This window comes from Rhagoletis pomonella, unplaced genomic scaffold, assembly GCF_013731165.1.
Source record: "Rhagoletis pomonella isolate Grant_MI unplaced genomic scaffold, Rhpom_1.0 Rhpom_scaffold_00009, whole genome shotgun sequence".
NCBI lineage: Eukaryota > Metazoa > Arthropoda > Insecta > Diptera > Tephritidae > Rhagoletis > Rhagoletis pomonella.
The window spans coordinates 11,628,002-11,633,113 of record NW_023458563.1 but is presented as its reverse complement, the minus strand read 5'-3'; the positions used below and the strand labels follow the sequence as shown (position 1 = coordinate 11,633,113).

Here is a 5,112-nt window from a genome sequence, read left to right as displayed (position 1 = left end):
AAAATCGATAAAAATATCTTTAAAAATATCAATAACAGAAGCGATAAAAATATCAATAACAAAATCGATAAATATTGATAACAAAATCGATAAATACCGTTAGAAAATCGATAAATATCGATAACAAAAACGACAACAAAATCGATAACTATCGATAAAAAAAATCGATAAAGAAATCGATAAATATCGATAACAATATCCATACCAAAATCGATAAATATCGATAACAAAATCGATAAATATCGATTACAAAATCGATAAATATCGATAACAAAATCGATAAATATGGATAACAAAATCGATAAATATCGATAACAAAAGCGATAAATATATATATAAATCAATAAATATAGACAACAAAATCGATAAAAATCGATAACAAAATCGGTAAATGTCGATGACAAAATCGATAAATATCGATAACAAAATCGAAAAAAATGATCGCTAACAAAATGGTTAAAAGATTGATTAAAATACCGATAACAAAATCGATAAAAATATCGATTATTATATCGATAAGTTCCGAAAATATCGATAGGAAAATTGATAACTATATCGATAAAACTTTCGATAACAAAATCGATAGAAATATCGATAACAAAACCGACAAAAATATGGATTATTTATCGATAAGTCTCGAGAATCCCGAAAATCTCTAAAATCCCAAAATAGTTCTCAGATTGAGTCTGTATGTCTCTCTCTATATCCTTTCCTCTTTAATTAGCTTTATTTTTAACTTTCTTCCCTATCTCCATCTTTACTTTTATCGGTATCCTCATCCTCCTCTTTTTCTTTACTTTCATATTTATCATTTTCTTCATCTACATATTCCCTTCACCTTTGCCCTTATATATATAAGTAAAGTGTGTAAATTTACCTTGGTCTTCATTTTTGCCTTTATCTTTACGCATCTTTGTTTTTGTTCTTATTTTTACCTTTGCCTTTATCCTCTTCTTTATCTATGTACGTAGTCACCTTTACTTTCATTCTTGTATTGGTCTTTTTCTAAGTGTTATTCTTTATCCTTTTAGTAGCAAATTATTGTTAAATTAATGCCATATGCATACACACAAGAAGCACTTGTTTCAGCCCCAACCATTTCCGTTGCACCACTTCCGTTGCACCATTTCCGTTGCATCATTTCCGTGTGCAATTTCCGTTGAATTTGCCAATTTACTCCCAACCAACCAACCACCGCTAAAGAAGTTTCACTTCAAAAAAATATATTTAACTTGCATGTGCCTGCAGTGGAATTCGAACCCTGGCCATCTCTGGATAGCAACAAATTGTGGCATGCATCTTCCCGCACTCAGCTACACCCAGGCATATAAAGTTCCTTTCAAATGTTGAATATCCATCAACACCACAGCACGCGATTTGTACGGATAAACGTGTACTATGTATGAATGTGTGTGTTGTCACCTCTCTCAGAGCGGCGCTCTGCATGCTTGGGGTGCGTATGTACACTCATATATATACTCAGATGTGAACAGTCAAATACGTGCGTAATAAATTTTGTATGAAAATATTATTTTTAAATTCGAACATTTTTAAACGATAATCAAATATAAAGTATTCGTTTTTACTATGCATTATTTCCCTCAGTGTATGTATAGATTAAAAACATTTTGGCGCTTACAATTTCGCTAATTATTTCGTCGACCTTCTCCTCCAATTTGTAGTGTGTGTCTTGACGTTGTTACAGAAATGGAGGGACCTACAGTTTTGAGGCAAATGGATTTTATAAAGAGCTTTTTCATGGCAGGAATACACTCAGAGGTATGCCATTTCTGTCAGAAAAACGTTTTCTAATTAGATTTTGCTCATACCAGGGATAGAACTCAGGTGTTACGGAGTGGTAGTACGCACCACTAACAACTCAGTCACAATTGAAGTAGATGTCAGATATTGAGCTTAAAATCCAGCTGTTAAGAAAAACGAAAATTTAACTGAAAACTTAACAAAATGGCAAAAAATTCGCAATTTTCATAATTTACTTGAAATTTTGAGGGTGTTCGAGTCAAACGGACCTTAGATTCGGATTCAGTGGATCGCAATACATGTGGGTAGATGGGTCTGGTTAAAGCACATAGGACTTTTTTTTTGTGTGCCGGTGTTAGGGATGCCAAAATATGAGGAAAATTATGATCCCGGGATTTCGGGATATTTTTTTAAGTAATTGCGGGACAAATCCCGGGATTCAATTAGCGATTCGCGACAACCGTATAGATTATCGAATTTGCTCTTCGTCACCGAGTCGTTAACATTGATGGCAGGAACACCTAGTCGACCTTCCTTCATCATTTTGTACAAATTATGTACACCGGTTGTGGTTTCTTCGCTCAAGCCCTTGATGTCTTTAAGGTACTGTGGGAACTTTTCGTGCACCAAGTTAGTTAAATCGCCCCCGTCATCGAGAATCAAATTCAATGGCTTATCATCAGCGAATACCAGAGTCTGCTCAATGCACCATAAGTATACCTCATCGGTCTCACCCTTCCAGGCATAAACTGGTACGCCAGTCTTCGCGATAGCTGCAGCTGCATGATCTTGTGTACTGAATATATATTACAGCTTGACCATTGAACTTCTGCGCCCAGCTCCACGAGTGTCTCTATCAATACAGCGGTTTGTACTGTCATATGGAGACAGCCAGCAATACGTGCACCCTTTGAAACCTTTTGTGGTCCATACTTCTTACGAATGGCCATTAGGCCAGGCATTTCATTCTCCGCGATTATGATGGCTTTGCGACCATACTCAGCAAGGTTGATGTCGGCAACTTTGTATTGTGGCTTCATTTTATCCTATTTGCGTTTGAGTAGGAACTGAAGAGTTAATTTAAAAAAATATCTTAATTGTTGCCGATTTAAGGATATAGAACTATTTTATTTGAATTTGGCGCAAATTCACATTCAGAACTCACAACCGGCTTGAATGGAGATGAAGGAAAAAGTAAACTTGAATCTGCTTGGAGTCTGAAAAGGAAAAATATTAGTGTTAATTACAAATTAAATTTACTAATTTTTACAACCTCTACAACCTTCTTACCTGCGATTGCGTAATTCCCTCGTGTATGAATGTACTTTCCATCCCATTCTTCAAATGAAATGAATGAATTTTCTTAATTGTCCTATTTGTGAAACAGGGCTTGGACTTATAAAATTATTTAGTACGCACCACTCTAACAATTGGAGTAAAAACCAATTTTCGTAGTAGCCGGGTTTCATCTTTTTTCACATTCGCAATATCACAAAATTGGAATATTTCACATAATGATCAAAGTAATAAACTTAACTTAAACAGTAATCAGCTCTTTCCAATTTTAATTTATTTATACATACATATATAGACAGAATATTTAAATATTGTCAATGTAGTGACTCATTTTCAGTAAGATCATCTACATCCATACCTAAATATTGACATGAATCAAAACTTTATTATAGAGTAGATTTTTTAATAAAACGAACTAGAGGAGTAGATTAAACACTTTTCTAAAACATACTAAACCCATATCAGAACGTAGTGACGTCCTAGTACGGTTGTATAAATTCACATATACATACGTTCCACAAATGGAAAAAACATATGTTGATGCATACCATCGCACCATTCGATCAATCATTCTTAATCGTTAGCTTTGCTAACATAAATACATTTTACACACTCAAAGAGGCAGTGTCATGAGGAAATATCAATGCACTAACTTTTTGTAGTTATTTCTCATATTTTTATGTAAAATTCAAAAGGAAATAAGACATTTTGTAATAAAATTTGAAATTCAACTTATGAATTCTGCTGCATATGAGCTACCCTGTTTTTAGCCGAGTATCACCTACAGTGGCATCCGAACTTTTTTTTTGGGGTGGTAGGCTAGTTGTAGGGTTGCGAGAATGGCTAAAAACTCCGAGTGTAGATTAATACGTTGTCGACAACTCCATGCAATGAAGTTGAATTGCTAATTACGAATATTAGTAGATCAAGTCATTAACGGAAAGGATCTTTTTCATAAGAGCACTTAATATTGGCACTTCCAAACACCATAAATGCAATTTACAATTTTCGGTGTGATAAAATTTAACCCTGCCCATGCATCCCTGCACAATGGAGTGTATGGCATGTGTGCGATCCACTTGTCATTTTCGTGGGTTGCAAACTTGGATTAAGCCATATTTACACGCGTTAGTTGGAGAAGGGCAATTGATAGAAAATAATGCCACGTTCAGACTGACCAATCTTGTTGCAATTAACAAACGATTTTTTTTATGGCAAATGCTTAAATAATTCCTATCTTATTCACTCGCCACCCAACAATAAAAAAAGGTAATCAACTGCGAACAAGTTGAAAAACAAAATTAAAGCAGGAAATATTTCAGGAAAAAATGGGTCGCTTCAGCACATTAAAACAGAAGGCCATACAGAACCCTCAACGTTTTGGTTTGGCGTGCCGATTGTGTGAAGGGAAACACCCAATTCGTCTGTGCCCAATTTATCGTGCCAAGACACCAGAAGAGAGGCTACGGGAGGCGCTGCTAGGACATTTCTGCGGCAACTGTCTTTCTATGGACCACAAAACCGACAATTGTACTAGCGAGGCGAGATGCCGTCAATGCAACGAGAAGCACCATTCTACCCTCCATATCGATGAACATAGAGACTCATGGAGGTCAGAGAATGAAACCAGCAAGCCGTGGAGCGTTCAAGTAGAGGAAGGAGAGAACGCTGATTGTGCGATTTCCATTTGCGCCTCTGACTCTGGAACGGAGACTAGGCCTCTTCGTCCAGAAAATGAACAGAGCGACTTATGTGGGTCCGGAGCGGAGACTAGGCCTCTTCGCCCGGCCATGAATGGGGGATCGGAAACCAGGTCTTTTCGACCCCTGCTCCAACATGAACGCGACAACTTAGAAGACCGCGCGCACACACGGCGTCTTGGTTCACCACGCAGAATTCAGCGACGGCGCGGAGTGGAAACTAGGCCTTTCCGCCTGCGTCGACAGAACGACAATAGGCTTGCTCCTAGGTTCCGCCAGGTAGCCACATCCAACATGTTCCGCAACGGGCTCCTGGGACAACACGCTATCGCGGGTCTAACATTGAGCCCTATGA

The 5,112-nt window shown here is 37.1% G+C and overlaps 1 pseudogene; it reads right to left on the bottom strand.

Moving 5' to 3' along the window:
- Nucleotides 1-1,646: 1,646 nt before the first annotated feature.
- LOC118745413 lies at nt 1,647-3,069 on the bottom strand (annotated as a pseudogene).
- Between the last annotated feature and the right edge of the window lie 2,043 nt (nt 3,070-5,112).